General features: G+C 37.9%; 2 long non-coding RNA genes across 13 annotated transcripts in view; both read left to right on the top strand.

Moving 5' to 3' along the window:
* Window positions 1–18,546, top strand: part of LOC102151640 — a 379,776-nt gene that overhangs the window by 267,940 nt on the left and 93,290 nt on the right. The gene's annotated exons all lie outside the window — the stretch shown is intronic.
* The window catches only part of LOC119864639, a 56,600-nt gene that overhangs the window by 14,424 nt on the left and 23,630 nt on the right, over window positions 1–18,546 (top strand). Inside the window, exon 2 of the long non-coding RNA XR_005374669.1 lies at window positions 14,160–14,225. This is a non-coding gene — a long non-coding RNA (uncharacterized LOC119864639). The remainder of the gene's footprint in view (window positions 1–14,159; window positions 14,226–18,546) is intronic.

The raw sequence follows: 18,546 nt of genomic DNA, 5'->3' as shown, positions 1-18,546 counted from the left end.
AGGTTGAAATGGAAAATTTTTCCCACTAAAGCACTAAATTCAAGTCAACAACATGCATTTTTAAGAATTCCATAATACATGTACATCATACCCAACTCTGAGGAATTCAATAAGTATCTCATACAATATTATGTCTACTCACTCTGGGGAGTTCTTAATATGCACTTTACAGGGATTTTAATCAATTCTCTTCTTTAATAAAAGTGAAAGAAACAGTAATAGTGCATATAAAATATGTACAGTGAAATGATGGGTGGATTTTATACAAACACAAGATTGAAAAATGTAAGGCTTGGCAGCTAATATAAAAATTCACTTTGAACAGGGCTGTCCTGAAGCTTGAATTTGCTTGTGAGGCTTTAAAGTCATTTATCCAGTTCAGTGTTTAATGAAATTAAAGAGAGTTACAGAAACATTATAATTAGGCTCTTAAGATTTAAAATAAAGTTTAAACTCTTTTAGTCAATGAAATACAAAGGTAAAGTTGACCTTTGCTATCACTGAGATTCTACATTATTGAGATTGATGTAATAAAAGTTTTTGGTCCTTCGAATGTGGGAAGAACTTCTGATTCAACCAATGCTGATTGAGACTTCCTTTCTAGGTTCCATGGTAGCCACTTTGGTATCTATTATCTTACTTATTGTTAATTACAATTTATGAGATAAAGATATTTTCTCTTTTTTGCAGTGAAGGAGACAGGTTTGAATGGTTAAACTGCCACAAATCACAGCAATAGCAGGCAAAAATGGGATTCTAATCTGGGTCTATCAGATCCATTTTCTGGGCTGTTTGCAGTCTTTCCAATTGCTTAACGAATGAAAAATATAATCTCCTATACCTGTGGTTTGAGGTAAACAACGTTTCCAAGCAGTTGAAGGAGCCATGATCATTTTAAGCTGGCTGTATTGCTGGGCAATTTATATTGATATTAAGATTATTTTATCTGTTGGCATTTTTATACCAGGTTGCTGGGAGAAGGCTTCTGCTCCAGTTTTCTTCTATCTGAGTAATACTTGGTAGAGAAAATAAATCACAGGGTAGAAGGTATTCATGTGCAACATTCTACCACTTATTTGCAGAAGTGAAAAATACATATCAGCCACTGACAAGCATCAGATTTTTCTCTCCATGTTTATGCTGGTTTCATATCACTCAGAGAGGAAAAGTGCTTGCCTTTTGATTTATGTTCACTGACAATGAAATGTCCATGATGATTAATTACGCTGCTCTGAGATTTTGCTGTGGTGCTTACCTCTGGAGCCCCAAATCTGAAGCAAATAAATGTCTTATGTCCTGCCATAGAGCAACCATTAAACTTACTTTCTTTTAACCAAGTGATACACAATTTGAACTGGATGTAGTACTTTAAAAATTAGTTTATAATGTAAATTTCTGTTTTTTAATAGGGTAATGGTTCTTAATCGAACATATGTAACTATACATTTTTAGGGGCATCTCTCAGACTATAGATGGGAATTTAAAGGAATTTTTAAAAGTATATTGCAAGCCACAGAAATGTTAACATTTTGTAATTTCTTATATTTGTGTTCATTCTAAAAAATAAGGATTTAAGTACAATGATGAGAACTTAAGCTTTACATTGTAGGGATAAAGTGGAATAGCCAAATACCTACCTGTATAGGATGGATAAGTAAATATTAAAATACCTGTAGGATAGAATTTTATACATACCTTTGAAATCATTGTTTATAAGTTTTGATTATGTATTATAATTTAAAGTGTAAACATCTAGATGTTATATTCTTTTTTTTTTTTTTTTTTTTTTTTTCACTCCATTCTATTTTTTTTTTTATTGGTGTTCAATTTACTAAACATACAGAATAACACCCAGTGCCCGTCACCCATTCACTCCCACCCCCCGCCCTCCTCCCCTTCTACCACCCCTAGTTCGTTTCCCAGAGTTAGCAGTCTTTACGTTCTGTCTCCCTTTCTGATATTTCCCACACATTTCTTCCCCCTTCCCTTCTTTTTCCTTTCACTATTATTTATATTCCCCAAATGAATGAGAACATATAATGTTTGTCCTTCTCCGACTGACTTACTTCACTCAGCATAATACCCTCCAGTTCCATCCACGTTGAAGCAAATGGTGGGTATTTGTCATTTCTAATAGCTGAGTAATATTCCATTGTATACATAAACCACATCTTCTTTATCCATTCATCTTTCGTTGGACACCGAGGCTCCTTCCACAGTTTGGCTATCGTGGCCATTGCTGCTAGAAACATCGGGGTGCAGGTGTCCCGGCGTTTCATTGCATTTGTATCTTTGGGGTAAATCCCCAACAGTGCAATTGCTGGGTCGTAGGGCAGGTATATTTTTAACTGTTTGAGGAACCTCCACACAGTTTTCCAGAGTGGCTGCACCAGTTCACATTCCCACCAACAGTGTAAGAGGGTTCCCTTTTCTCCGCATCCTCTCCAACATTTGTTGTTTCCTGCCTTGTTAATTTTCCCCATTCTCACTGGTGTGAGGTGGTATCTCATTGTAGTTTTGATTTGTATTTCCCTTATGGCAAGTGATGCAGAGCATTTTCTCATATGCATGTTGGCCATGTCTATGTCTTCCTCTGTGAGATTTCTGTTCATGTCTTTTGCCCATTTCATGATTGGATTGTTTGTTTCTTTGGTGTTGAGTTTAATAAGTTCTTTATAGATCTTGGAAACTAGCCCTTTATCTGATATGTCATTTGCAAATATCTTCTCCCATTCTGTAGGTTGTCTTTGAGTTTTGTTGACTGTATCCTTTGCTGTGCAAAAGCTTCTTATCTTGATGAAGTCCCAATAGTTCATTTTTGCTTTTGTTTCTTTTGCCTTCGTGGATGTATCTTGCAAGAAGTTACTATGGCCGAGTTCAAAAAGGGTGTTGCCTGTGTTCTTCTCTAGGATTTTGATGGAATCTTGTCTCACATTTAGATCTTTCATCCATTTTGAGTTTATCTTTGTGTATGGTGAAAGAGAGTGGTCTAGTTTCATTCTTCTGCATGTGGATGTCCAATTTTCCCAGCACCATTTATTGAAGAGACTGTCTTTCTTCCAATGGATAGTCTTTCCTCCTTTATCGAATATTAGTTGCCCATAAAGTTCAGGGTCCACTTCTGGATTCTCTATTCTGTTCCACTGATCTATGTGTCTGTTTTTGTGCCAGTACCACACTGTCTTGATGACCACAGCTTTGTAATACAACCTGAAATCTGGCATTGTGATGCCCCCAGCTATGGTTTTCTTTTTTAAAATTCCCCTGGCTATTCGGGGTCTTTTCTGATTCCACACAAATCTTAAAATAATTTGTTCTAACTCTCTGAAGAAAGTCCATGGTATTTTGATAGGGATTGCATTAAACGTGTATATTGCCCTGGGTAACATTGACATTTTCACAATATTAATTCTGCCAATCCATGAGCATGGAATATTTTTCCATCTCTTTGTGTCTTCCTCAATTTCTTTCAGAAGTGTTCTATAGTTTTGAGGGTATAGATCCTTTACATCTTTGGTTAGGTTTATTCCTAGGTATCTTATGCTTTTGGGTGCAATTGTAAATGGGATTGACTCCTTAATTTCTCTTTCTTCAGTCTCATTGTTAGTGTATAGAAATGCCACTGACTTCTGGGCATTGATTTTGTATCCTGCCACGCTACCGAATTGCTGTATGAGTTCTAGCAATCTTGGGGTGGAGACTTTTGGGTTTTCTATGTAGAGTATCATGTCATCGGCGAAGAGGGAGAGTTTGACTTCTTCTTTGCCAATTTGAATGCCTTTAATGTCTTTTTGTTGTCTGATTGCTGAGGCTAGGACTTCCAGTACTATGTTGAATAGCAGTGGTGAGAGTGGACATCCCTGTCTTGTTCCTGATCTTAGGGGAAAGGCTCCCAGTGCTTCCCCATTGAGAATGATATTTGCTGTGGGCTTTTCATAGATGGCTTTTAAGATGTCGAGGAATGTTCCCTCTATCCCTACACTCTGAAGAGTTTTGATCAGGAATGGATGCTGTATTTTGTCAAATGCTTTCTCTGCATCTAATGAGAGGATCATATGGTTCTTGGTTTTTCTCTTGCTGATATGATGAATCACATTGATTGTTTTACGGGTGTTGAACCAGCCTTGTGTCCCAGGGATAAATCCTACTTGGTCATGGTGAATAATTTTCTTAATGTACTGTTGGATCCTATTGGCCAGTATCTTGTTGAGAATTTTTGCATCCATGTTCATCAGGGATATTGGTCTGTAATTCTCCTTTTTGGCGGGGTCTTTGTCTGGCTTTGGAATTAAGGTGATGCTGGCTTCATAGAACGAATTTGGAAGTACTCCATCTCTTTCTATCTTTCCAAACAGCTTTAGGAGAATAGGTATGATTTCTTCTTTAAACGTTTGATAAAATTCTCCTGGGAAGCCATCTGGCCCTGGACTCTTGTGTCTTGGGAGGTTTTTGATGACTGCTTCAATTTCCTCCCTGGTTATTGGCCTGTTCAGGTTTTCTATTTCTTCCTGTTCCAGTTTTGGTAGTTTGTGGCTTTCCAGGAATGCGTCCATTTCTTCTAGATTGCCTAATTTATTGGCGTATAGCTGTTCATAATATGTTTTTAAAATCGTTTGTATTTCCTTGGTGTTGGTAGTGATCTCTCCTTTCTCATTCATGATTTTATTAATTTGAGTCTTCTCTCTCTTCTTTTTAATAAGGCTGGCTAATGGTTTATCTATCTTATTAATTCTTTCAAAGAACCAACTCCTGGTTCTGTTGATCTGTTCCACAGTTCTTCTGGTCTCGATTTCGTTGAGTTCTGCTCGAATCTTTATTAACTCCCTTCTTCTCTTGGGTGTAGGATCTATTTGCTGTTTTTTCTCTAGCTCCTTTATGTGTAAGGTTAGCTTTTGTATTTGAGTTCTTTCCAGTTTTTGAATGGATGCTTGTATTGCTATGTATTTCCCCCTTAGGACTGCTTTTGCTGCATCCCAAAGATTTTGAACGGTTGTATCTTCATTCTCATTAGTTTCCATGAATCTTTTTAATTCTTCCTTAATTTCTTGGTTGACCCTTTTATCTTTTAGCAGGATGGTCCTTAACCTCCATGTGTTTGAGGTCCTTCCAAACTTCTTGTTGTGATTTAGTTCTAATTTCAAGGCATTATGGTCCGAGAATATGCAGGGGACAATCCCAATCTTTTGGTATCGGTTCAGACCCGATTTGTGACCCAATATGTGGTCTATTCTGGAGAAAGTTCCATGTGCGCTTGAGAAGAATGTGTATTCAGTTGAATTTGGATGTAAAGTTCTGTAGATATCTGTGAAATCCATCTGGTCCAGTGTATCATTTAAAGCTTTCGTTTTTTTGGAGATGTTTTGCTTAGAAGACCTATCAAGTATAGAAAGAGCTAGATTGAAGTCACCAAGTATAAGTGTATTATTATCTAAGTATTTCTTCACTTTGGTTAATAATTGATTTATATATTTGGCAGCTCCCACATTCGGAGCATATATATTGAGGATTGTTAAGTCCTCTTGTTGAATAGATCCTTTAAGTATGATATAGTGTCCCTCTTCATCTCTCACTACAGTCTTTGGGGTAAATTTTAGTTTATCTGATATAAGGATGGCTACCCCTGCTTTCTTTTGAGGACCATTCGAATGGTAAATGGTTCTCCAACCTTTTATTTTCAGGCTGTAGGTGTCCTTCTGTCTAAAATGAGTCTCTTGTAGACAGCAAATAGATGGGTCCTGCTTTTTTATCCAGTCTGAAACCCTGCGCCTTTTGATGGGGTCATTAAGCCCGTTCACATTCAGAGTTACTATTGAGAGATATGAGTTTAGTGTCATCATGATATCTATTCAGTCTTTGTATTTGTGGACTGTTCCACTGAACTTCTTCTTAAAGGGGAATTTTAAGAGGCCCCCTTAAAATTTCTTGCAGAGCTGGTTTGGAGGTCACATATTCTTTTAGTTGCTGCCTGTCTTGGAAGCTCTTTATCTCTCCTTCCATTTTGAATGAGAGCCTTGCTGGATAAAGTATTCTTGGTTGCATGTTCTTCTCATTTAGGACCCTGAATATATCCTGCCAGCCCTTTCTGGCCTGCCAGGTCTCTGTGGAGAGGTCTGCTGTTACCCTAATACTCCTCCCCATAAAAGTCAGGGATTTCTTGTCTCTTGCTGCTTTAAGGATCTTCTCTTTATCTTTGGAATTTGCAAGCTTCACAATTAAATGTCGAGGTGTTGAACGGTTTTTATTGATTTTAGGGGGGGATCTCTCTATTTCCTGGATCTGAATGCCTGTTTCCCTTCCCAGATTAGGAAAGTTTTCAGCTAGAATTTGTTCAAATACATATTCTGGCCCTCTGTCCCTTTCGGCGCCCTCGGGAACCCCAATTAAACGTAGGTTTTTCTTTCTCAGGCTGTCGTTTATTTCCCTTAATCTATCTTCATGGTCTTTTAATTGTTTGTCTCTTTTTTCCTCAGTTTCCCTCTTTGCTATCAACTTGTCTTCTAGGTCACTCACTCGTTCTTCCACCTCGTTAACCCTCGTCGTTAGGACTTCTAGTTTGGATTGCATCTCATTCAATTGATTTTTAATTTCTGCCTGATTAGCTCTAAATTCTGCTGTCATGAAGTCTCTTGAGTCCTTTATACTTTTTTCTAGAGCCACCAGTAGCTGTATAATAGTGCTTCTGAATTGGCTTTCTGACATTGAATTGTAATCCAGATTTTGTAACTCTGTGGGAGAGAGGACTGTTTCTGATTCTTTCTTTTGAGGTGAGGTTTTCCTTCTAGTCATTTTGCTCAGTGCAGAGTGGCCAAAAGCAAGTTGTATTGGGAAAAAGAGAAAAAGAGAGGAGAGAAAGAAGGAAAGAAAAGAGAAAGAGAAAAAAAAGGGAAGAAAAAGAAAAAAAAAACGAAAAAAAAAAGGGAAGAAAAAGAGAAAAAGAAAGGAGAAAAAAAGGGGGTGGGGGAAGGATACAAATCAAAAAGCAAAATAAAACAAAAACAAAAACAAAAACAACAAAAACAAAAACAAAAACAAACAAAAAAAGAACCACCGGGGAGTATCTTCTGATTCTGTGTTCTTTAAGTCCCTTGGCTTCTCCTGGAAGTTGTCAGTCAGTCTAGCTGGTGTTCTGGGGGAGGGGCCTGTTGTGCTGATTTTCAGGTGTTAGCACTTGGGGGAGCTGCTCTGCCCCTGCCTGGTGCAGGGCTCAGTGGGGGTTGTTTACCCCGTGAGGCCGCAGGAGGAACAGCCCTAGTGGCGGGGCAGCTCTGGAAACCTGGATTCAGCCCCCGCAGTAGTTCCGCAGCTCTCCGTCTGCAGGGCCTGGAGGCTCCGGGGCGGGGCCGCTGATCTGCTCAGCTGGGGCAGGAGCGTCCTTGCTGTCCTGGGCCCTCCCAGTCTCTGCCTGTCCCGGGGGAGGCCGGATCCTGGGCTGTGTCCCGGCGCCCTGTGCTCCGGAGCCTGCGCTGGTGGATTCACGCTCCCGGGCCGCGCAGCCCCCTCCGCGGAGCCGCCGCCCGAGCCCCCCGAGCTGCTCCTGGAACCGCGCAGCCCCCTCCGCACGGAGCCTCTTCCTCTGCCCGAGCCCCTCCGAGCTGCTCCCGGGGCCGCGCAGCCCCCTCCGCGGAGCCTCTTCCTCTGCCCGAGCCCCTCCGAGCTGCTCCGGGTCCCGCCGGGTCCCGCCGTGCGCGCTGCAGCCCTTAGGGAGCTCGGCGCACTCTCCTGGGCGCGCAGTTGCTGTTACTGTCCCAGGGAGCCGGAGGGCATCCTCGCCCTTCTGCTTCCTGCTCCCACTCCCCACGAGCCCCTTTCCGCCCGGGAAGGTCGGTGCAGCTCCTGCTCCTCCGGGACGGGGCTCTCCTGTCCTGGGGACACTCGCCCCGGCCTCAGCCCGGCTCCTCGCGGGGCCCCTCCCCCTCGGAGGCCTTTGTTTCTTTATTTCTTTTTCCCCGTCTTCCTACCTTGATAGAAGCGCGAATTCTTCTCACTGTAGCATTCCAGCTGGTCTCTCTTTAAATCTCAGGCCGAATTCATAGATTTTCAGGATAATTTGAAGGTTTTCTAGGTAGTTTGGTGGAGACAGGTGATTTGGGGACCCTACTCTTCCGCCATCTTGCTCCTCCCCCCTAGATGTTATATTCTTAATACATTACTGTGTGAAAAACAATACATGTAAAAAGAAGGAAATGTGTTAATATTAAATGTTTTCTATTTTTAGATAGTGAAACTAAATATTTTTATTTTCCTTTTGAAATTTCAATTTTTCTCAATTTTCAACAATGTATACATATTTTAGCACCAAATACTTATTACAAAATGTAGACAGAAGTTTAGAGTGTTTTTAGAGAATTTTTTGTTAAATTTTTTTTTTTTTTTTTTATCTGGCATGATATACACAAAGTTGTGATTTGGAGCAAGGATGCACATATTACTGCTCATGGGCTATATCTTTTTTTCTTTCAGTTTATTTTTTTATTGAAATATAATTAACATACAGTGTTATATTAGTTTTAGGTGTACAACAAAATGATTCAACAATTCCTTACATTCCTCATTGGTTACTGTGATAGTATAATCACTCTGTGTCACCAAACAACATTATTACAATCTTTCTGACTATATTCCCTATGCTGTACTTTAATCTCTGTGTCTTATTTATTTATTTATTTTTTATAACAGGAGGTTTATGCATCTTAATTCCTTTTATCTCTTTAACCCTTCCTCCCAGTCACCTTCCCTCTGGCAACCAATCAGTTTGTTCTCTGTATTTAAGAGTTTGTCTTTTGTCTTCTTTCTCTCTTTGTTCCTTAAATTCCACATATAATAAGTGAAATCATATAGTATTTGTCTTTCTCTGACCTATTTCACTTAGCATAATACCCTCTAGCTAATCCATGTTGTTGCACACAGCAATATCTTACTCTTTTTTATGGCTAAGTGATATTTCATTGTATATGTGCATGTATGTATGTACCACATCTTCTTTATCCATCTGCTGCCTGTTTTTGTAAGTCATGTTTAATTGTAGCACAGCTACCACATCTGTTCATTTATTTATGGTCTAGAGCTGGTTTTACATTCCAACAGCAGAGTTGAATAGTTGTGACCATAAAGATTAAAATATTTATTGCCTGGTTCTTTTCAAGTTCTAGAATAATAAAGCACCTCTAATAAACAAATTTGTATTTATGTGATGTTAGTTTATATTCCTTGAAAATATATCCAACTTCATATGCATATTTTGGAAGCAAATAAGTTAACTGGAAAAACAGTGGAACAAGATAGAGATAATCCACAGTTTGTACCATGTTTGAGTTTATATTTAGAGCTAGACCTTGCCACTTGGTAAGCTGATAATTCATTTGTTCTTAAAAGATTTAAGATTAAGAACTTAGGAGAAACACAAAGTAGTTGAAATTAATGACAATTAATTTTATTTATATACATAAACCTGTGCTCATATATGGAGAGATAAATGTGTATGTGAATAGTTAGATAGATAGATAGATACAATTTTTTTTTTTTTTTTTTTTACCATTTTTTCTTTTTAGCATGGTGGTATTCCCTGCTGGTATTTTAAGCTATTCTCTTCTTTAATTTTGCTTACCTCTTCTTTTTTGTCTAACATAGTGTTAGTGATCTGTTTGCCCTTTGGTCCTAGAGCTTTCTTTTGATTAGTACCAGTAGGGTAATTCTCCATCTTAGTATATTAAAGTGTAACACATAAAATCTTTTATTTATAACGTATTTTACTATTTATAAAAATGACATATATATTTAGTATAGAAAGTTTAGAAAATGCAGAAAAATGACAACATTACCCACAGTCCCACTCCAATGCTAAAATTTTGCTTAAAATTTTTGTTTTTCTTGTGACCTTCTTTTTCCACTATGAGCACATGTAAATTGAATCTATATTGAGATTCAAATGTACCTAGGGATGTCCTAGCTATCAACAATGACAAAATAAGTAGAAATAGCCTACAAGAAGTTTCTATTAATTAGAAGATGAAGAGACTTCAAATATTGCTTATTTTTCTAAATAGTAAACACATAAAGTACCCCATTTGTATGGTATCTATTCATTGATCATATTCTCTGAACCTTGACTCTGAATTTATTTTTCTTTCCCTAGAAATAACCATTTTAATACTTTGCGGTATATTAAAATTAGAATATATTCTATATATATTCAAGAATAGGCAGCTTAAAAAAAACACAATTGCATGTACCATAAACACTGTCTGCCCTAGTCCTTGAAATATAATTTTTGATAGATGTAGATGTTATTGAACTTTTATCATTAAGAGTCAACCATATTACATTCTGAAGAAACATATATAAAAATATCTTTTTCTACAGCTTTTCCAATATGGTGTTTACCAGATTATTTATATATTTCTATTAAATAGCATTCCACCTAACAGTTACACTATACATTATAGTTAGATTTCTTTAAAAGAAAGTTTTTTTTTTTCTAGATTTTTTATTTATTCATGAGAGACACAGAGACAGAGAGAGAGAGGCAGAGACACAGGCAGAGGGAGAAGCAGGCCCCATGGATCACGCCCTGGGCGGAGGCAGGCGCTAAACCTCTGAGCCACCCAGGGATCTCTAAAAGAAAGTTTTAAGAACTGCTACGTGTGTGTAACAGTTGTTTTTTTCTCTGAACTAGCTGTTATACTGTTTACCTATGTTTCTATTCTGTTATTGGTTTTGCCATGTAACTTATAGAAATTCTTTGTATAACTTAGTCCTCTGTGGTATGTACCGGAAGCTTTTTGTTTGGTTTGTTTTTTTGCTGTGTTGACATTTAAAATTTTTCTGTAGTTGAACTCATATCCCTTCTTCTATGTCTCTGGGCTCTGTATCTTACTTAGGAATGCATTTTCCATTCTGGCATTACCAAAGAAATTTATGATTCCTTTTCTTAAAATTATTTTATCCATTAGGTTTTTATCTTGCTGTAAAGCATGAAATAGCAATCCAACCTAATTTTTTTTTTCAGATTGCTGTGAAGTTTTTCTAGACTCATTCCTTCAAAAATAAACATTTAAAAAATTGATTTGAAGTACTACCTTTATTATATATTAAATTCCCAAATGTAATTGAACCTATTTCTCAATATGCTATCTTGTTCTCTTGGTCTGTGCAAATACCACAAAATAACATATATAGTCTTGCAAAGGTTTTACACACACACACACAACACACACACACACAGTTGTTTGGGATGGTTCTCTCATTAGTGTTTTTAAAAAAATTTATTTAAATTCAAGTTAGTTAACATATAGTGTATTACTAGTTTCAGATGTAGAATTAGGGATTCATCAGTTGTATAATAACACCGGGTTCATTACATCAAATGCCCTCCTTAATACCCATCATCCAATTACCCCATTCTTCCCGACACCCACTCCCCAGCAACCCTCAGTTTGTTGCCTATAGTTAATCTCTTTGGCTCCCTCTCTGTTTTTATCTTACTTTATTTTTCCTTTCTGTCCCCTATGTTCATATGTTTTGTTTCTTAAATTCCACATATGAAAGAAATCCTATGGTATTTGTCATTAGTCTTTATGTTGAGACACAAACCTTATATACCTTCTTAGACTCTTCAGCTTTTCTTTGTTCCCTGCTTTGGTTATCATTAGCTGATTTTCCTCTCTTTTGGGATTTAAATGAAACACCATACTGTCGAGGTCAGATCTTACTTTTTAGTGGTCTTGAGGGGCTTGATCATGCAACCTGTGGTGCAGAGAAGTTAATTCCCTATAACCAGTATAAGATGAGGGAGAGCCAAGCTGGTAAATTACCTCTCTGCAATTGCACACTGTCTCCTCACAAATCCTCCACATGGATTTCATGGCTTGGGATGCCCTGTAGCCCAGTGTAATAAAGCTCCAGGCTGATGACCATATATGTTGAATTTGTCTCTGAAAGATCATAAGGCCTCAAACTTTATTTTCAGTTGTCATTGTGACATTCCTTGTTCTATTGGTTTCATAATTCCATTGGCCATATATAATAAAGTGTGAATCTGTGTGTTTACCAAAAAAAGGCTCTATGGGCTAAGAAAAGGTTGGATAGTCTTATACAGATTATTTGAATGTATGGTTCTGAGTATTTCATGGCAGGAGTATTTTACTTGCATATGTGTGGATTTTCTAGTCTGTTAGTAAAAATATACATTCATTCATTCATTTTGTGTGTGTGTGTGTGTGTGTTCCCTAGGCCCCTGGCTGCCAAAATGCCTCTTTTCACCTGAACAATTCTGTTGTTCAAACAATTCAAACTTTGTGAGGCCAAAAAGAACTATGACCTTGGGGATCCTGGAGCAAGCTGGCTCCCAGTAAAGGATCCCGTTAAGAGGAGGAAGAGAAGGGACATGTACCAGCATGGGGCTAGGGTTGAATGGGTGGAGGGATCCCAACAGACCAGGAACAGAGATAGAAGGGAAGATGACAGACACTAAAATGGAGCCAAAGACAGTGAGGATGAAGATGAAAACAGATACATTGGCACTGGATTCCTGGTTCCCCTGACAGTAGTTCCCTCTTTTCTTTGGTTGCCCATCGTCCCCTCCCTACTGTTTCCCTCCCCTTCCCATTCTCTTCTACCATTTTGTATCTCCTCTTCCACTATATGCATTCTTTCTTAAATTCTATAATTATCACGAATAATCCCCCATCCACTAGAAAGATCTGCCGTAGTAGATGATATTGCTCAGCGGTTGGGCCATATTCACGGATTTTTTTTTTTTTTATGGGTTTGGCATTATGTTAGACACTGAAGAAAAAAAGATACGGATTTAAGTGGACAGTATAAGATACTGCCCAGTTCTATGAAGAGACTGGTGGATTCTGCTATGGGAGCTGACTAAAAAGAAAGTGATATAAAAAATTTAATATGTCAGTGGCTTCTGCCTATAAAATTACTTGCTACATGTAGCCACTTGGGGTGTTTTGGTCTGTCCTTTGCTGAACAGTGATGCTGAGTATTGGGGCAGATAACACTGGTTTTATCAATAAATTATTTCCTTTTATAATGAAAAAGTTGCACATTTTATCATTGTGGTTGATTGGATACATCCCATAACCCATGGCAAGTGATTTTTGTTCATGCTTTCTCTGTTTTTATGTTCAATCTTGTAGATTTGAACCTTGGGAGGAAAACTTATTAAAAACATACTCAAGTGTTTATTTTTTGAGAAAAACCAATAGATCTCCCATGACATACTTGAGAAGATACATTCCACAAGATGAATTAGCTTAGCCATGCATGCAGTTTTGTGACAGTGACAGGAAGGAAAATGAAATTTTGTGTTCTGAGGCAGCTGAGAAATTGTGGGATGGGTGGGGATTCTGCACACTTGTGTCTATTATCTCCACTGGTGGGACATGGAAGCTAAGAGGCAACTTCTCCACAGAAGGTTGTCCTTAGGTGTTTGAAATGAATATGTGGCTGTAGGTGATAACTATAGACACCAGTGTCTATATTAGTTTGCTAGGACTGCCATAACAAAGTACCACAGATTGGGTGGCTTAAGCCACAGAAATGTATTCCCTTACTATTCTTGAGGCTGAAGTCCAAGATCAAGGTGTCAATGGAGTTTGTTTCTTCTGAGGGTCTCTCTCCTTGGCTTGTAAATGGCCCCCCTTTCCCTGTATCTTCACCTGGTTTCCTTCTGTGTGCTTGTGTGTCCTAATCTCCTCTTCTTATAAAGATTCTATTCATCCTGTATTAGGGCCACTCCAATGACCTCATTTAACCTTAATTACCTCTTTATAGATAGTATTTCTGAATACCTTCTGATGTACTGGGCATTAGGACTTCAAAATGTAAAGTTTGCAGGGACACAGTTCAGCTCATAACACTGGTGGTGAGGTTTGAGGTGACTCTTGGGCTGGTTAAGTTTTCAAGTGTTGTGATAGCTGTAAGGTTAGAGATGATATGAATTATTGTAAAATGCATTTCGTTCTATCTCATTCCATAGATAAACTCCCATCATCCGATCTTTAGAATCACATTACCAGCTCCTTCAGTATCACTGCTGTATTTTGTATCTGCCTTTAGCATTACTGATACATATTTGCCATAATACGTCACAATGGCAAGATTCATTGGCTTACTCTGCCACCACTAAAATCTATCCTTATTTTCAGCTGAATGCCTTGCTATGCTGATCGTTCACATCCCTTTGCTCCAAGTTTCCTTGGACAACATACTTGGTAAGAGAGGGGTTGATTGTTGACACATGTTTGGTCACAGGGCAAACCTAATATCCTAGATCACTTGGGTTCCTAATATTTTCTGCTTGGATCCTTTATTGTCTCATTAGAATCAGGAACCATTTGGGAATTAGGAGGCCCCAGGAAATGATAAGTAGTATAATTTGTTAGACTTTTCTCCAGGAGTTAATTTTGTTAAAATTAAAGGGAAGGGAAGAAAAAGAGGCATAGTGAGCCCAGACTGGGGAGCTAAAAATAAAGTTGTTAGTTGGATCTAAGGGCTATATGAAGATCAGCTTAGATCTTTGCAGAGAGATTTGGAAGAAATCACAGCATTGATTAGGGCCACTAGACAAATCAGAAGATTTATGAGGTGATCTGTTTTTCTTATTTTGCTGTAAAGCAACAATAAGAAAATAAATCAGCTACCAAAGAGTGATGGTCTTTATTAAATATTATAAATATTTATGACTTATATATGCAAATATAAAAATATATAATATATAATTGTTATAGAATAATATAATTTATAAACATTATATATCATCCCATTGAGAGAAGAAGTAGAGAACCTATTAGAATGCTCGATGGGACTACACTGTGATATTGGTAGGTTGGTTCATATTCTCCTTCTTGTGGGCCTATGCAGTGATTTTATATGGTACCAATTTCCTTACTGAGGGAAGGAAAATTGTTCTAGAGAGTTTGATCTTTGGGAAGATCATCAATTTTCATGTATTTAATTAAAGGCTAGAATAATTCCAGGGTTACTAGGTACATTGTATTATTATGTGATGGAATATATTAAATTTCTATATAGATTTTGTGCTTCAATTTCCTCATCTGCAAAATGAGAGCAATGAAAATATCTATTTCAAAGTTTTGTTGTAAGGATCAAATGTATTCATACAGAGAAAACCCTTGGTATAATGTCTAATACAGAGTAAGTTCCCATTAAATATTAGGTATTAATGGTGTTAGTTTCCATCTTAAGGCCACTTAATCACACCTCCTTTAATGACTCTCAAGTTCCAACAAATGACAGCAAAGTCAAGGTGGATATCCATAGGTATTGGTAAAGAAATTAAAATTTACAGATTGCAAAAATAGGCCTCTCAGGAAGTAGTAGTGCTTCTCAGGGTGATGAAGAAGGAAAGAAAGGCAATGACTTCAGTTAGAGAGCTTGCAGGTCAGGTGAAACACCTACCTACATAAGGTGACAAAGTTCGAGCTGATATCCCTCCTAGGCTATTAATAATTTAACCATCATTGCATTTCGACATTTTGGGAAGTAAATGCACTTTCTGTTTTCAGTTCTTCCAATAACTTTTACAGTAAAAATAACGATGTTCTTTTTATTAAGCATATACTACGTCCCAAGCATTGTGTTAAGTGCTATATATGCTACCTCACAACTAGGTAGACAAAACTAGTCCTATTACATCAGTGGGCAAGTTGTCAAGTTGGAGTATCTTGCCTGGCGTTGCAGAGGAAAAGGCAAAGTGGAATATAACCCCTCTATGTTTCAGTTTCCTCATCTATAAAATGATGAGACCATATTCCAAATTGCCCTTCTAGCATTGTGTTGCTAGAATTCTAGCCCATTTTCCCCCAACTGCGAAGTTGCCTCTTCTGCCACCTAGTGGACACTGTAGTAATTACCATATACACATTTCCAGACTTGAGTAGTCCGCTTGGAATTACAGAATGATGGAGGTGGCCCAGTCCAACTACCTTGAGGAACAGAAGAGAAAACCGAGGCTTGAAAAGGGGAGTTGTGTTCTAGGATACTGAAAAACCAATACGTAAATCAAGGCTCTTTAGTGTAATTACATTTAGTGTTTCATATATGATAATATCTCTGTGTCACAGGGTAATTGCCTGGAGATGTCAGAGAGGATTTTAGAGTGTACACAATTTGTCCTATTTGTAATGAGAGTTTTTGATTCACAGTAGGATGGCTGGTGTAGATTGAGATAAGATAATTTCTTAGAAGTAACTTAGAAAAAAAAAACAATGTGGCAACAAAACTTAGGACATAATAAAAACTTTTGAGCAATTACCAAATATTGAATGCCGTAAATAATTTTTAAGTGTCTTGGTGCTCAGTAATAAGCATTTTATGTTTATAAAGAAATAGTGGCAGTTTCTTGAACTTTTGGGGCTCAGGAAGCTGCATAAAAAGACTGTGTTCAGATTGCTGCTTTAGCGGGAAATGTTGAGAATTAAGTTTCTTCAGTGAAACTCATCTTGTCCCTTTTTCTTAGCCTGAGCATCTAAATATGTCATTTTAAAAAAAGCTCAGAGAAAGAAATCCATGTGTGAGAGTTAGAGTAATTGTAGGATATCTGAATGCCCTTTGGATCATAATTCCTGACTTCCTATCAAGAGAGTTTATAAACTGTAGCAGATAGAAGGGATCATATGGATAAAAAAGACTTGAGCCTTAGACCACAATTTGTTCTGTGGCCTCTGGCAGATTAGTTAACCTCTTTAAGCCCTAGTGTCTTCAGGTGTGTTTGAAATTGCACTTTGCCTTCTTTAGGGTTGTGGTGATTCTGTGATTTCTGTGAACATGCTATAATAATAGCAGGGTGTGAGTCTCAGCAATGCACAGCTATAGCTATACTGAAGAGCAGTGAATCAGGCTATTTACATTTGATTAAAGAAGAGTACAGGAAAACAAAATATATCATCCTATTACTGATTCAATTAAGAAGCTTATGCTCATTAACATTCCAAATAACACTGTGAATCAGATACAGAGTGGTGGGGTGATATAGGTGGCACTGGGGCAGGTTTTAGACAGAAATTGGCTTTGAATTCCAAAGGCTTTGTAGGGACCTGTGTCTTGAGACTAAACTGAAATTTGGGTGTGGTCGGTGAACTGTTGGACAGCTCCAAGATGTTATTTTACTTAGGTTTTTGGTTTTGGTTGAAAAAGCTGGGGAGAAACATGCACAAATGTTGAGGATATTATGCTAAGTGTAATAAACCAGTCACAAAAAGACACATAATGTTTGATTCCTCTTATTTTTTTTTCCTAGTTCAATTTTCTTTTTTTTTCTTTTTTATTTCTGTTTTATTTTTATAAATTTATCTTTTATTGGTGTTCAGTTTGCTAACATATAGAATAACGAGTTATTTAGAATAGTCAAACTCCTAGAGACACCAAGTAGGATGGTGGTTGCTGGAGACTGAAGGAGGGGGTTGGGCTTTTAGTGTTCCAGGGATGTGGAAACTCAGTTTTGCAAGATGAGCTCTGGAGAGAGGTGGTGGGGATGGCTGCATGTTAGTATGAATGTATTTAATACCACAAAACTGTACATTTCAAGATGGTTGGGATAGCAAAGTTTATATTATGTGTATTTTACCACAATAAAAAAGAACAGAAAGAAAAGAGGAACTTGTGTAAGCAAATAAGACAAATGATTGATTAAAAACAAAACAAAGCCAGATAGCTACTTGGATGACATGGTATGATTCGGAGTCAGGTGGGGAACCCTGGCAGTGGAAACCCTGTGTGATACCTCAAACGTGGGCATCTCAGGGATCCCAAGCTGGATACATTGCTCTTGGTCTGGCTTTGGTAACTCATGGTGGGTCCCCCTAGCAGTGGTAGTGATAAGATTCTTTCTAGGGTGTTCAAGGGCAGAGGACAGGGCTGGGCCAGGGAGGGGACATGGTAGGTGCTTTCTGGTGATAGTAGATGCCAGTCTGGCCTCTCAACTCTTTGGAGATAACCTTTAAGGGCTCTAGACCCCTAAGGTGAATCAGTACAGGTGACCAGAAGTCCTCTGTGAGCAGGTGAGGGCAAGAGCCAGTAAAATATTATCACTAAAGTGACTTCATTTCCACCCTCACAGCCATCAAGGCCAGGGAGGTTGTATTTCTTATGAGTAAACAGAGGGTCGTATTCCTGAACAGACTGAGCAGAGAATAGCAGATTTTCTCAAATCTGAAATCTGTTAATGAAGAACACATGGGACCAATCATATCAATGGAAATTTGATTTATAATCGTGGCGTCCAGGACCTATTCCTTTAAGCTAAAGCATGAAGAAATGGCACTTGCATGGAAATCTTTGCTGAGTGATTTATTAGAAGCTTACTGTTTTATGAATGGCAAAGGGGAAGAACTGCCCCCTTTACAATCTATATATAAATCATCTGAAATTATGATGGATTAAGTATTCTTCCTCTTAGTGGCAGTACTAAGTGTTATGAGCAGCTTTTAATAGTTAGAAAGACAGAAGAGATAAATATCAATTACTATTAGAGGAAGTGTTTTTTTAAGCCAGCTTTCACACTTTCTCCCATGA

The sequence above is a fragment of the Canis lupus genome, chromosome 20 (assembly GCF_011100685.1).
Source record: "Canis lupus familiaris isolate Mischka breed German Shepherd chromosome 20, alternate assembly UU_Cfam_GSD_1.0, whole genome shotgun sequence".
In the NCBI taxonomy this organism is placed as follows: domain Eukaryota; kingdom Metazoa; phylum Chordata; class Mammalia; order Carnivora; family Canidae; genus Canis; species Canis lupus.
The sequence above is the reverse complement of the archived record's forward strand: the minus strand, read 5'-3'. Positions and strand labels throughout refer to the sequence as shown.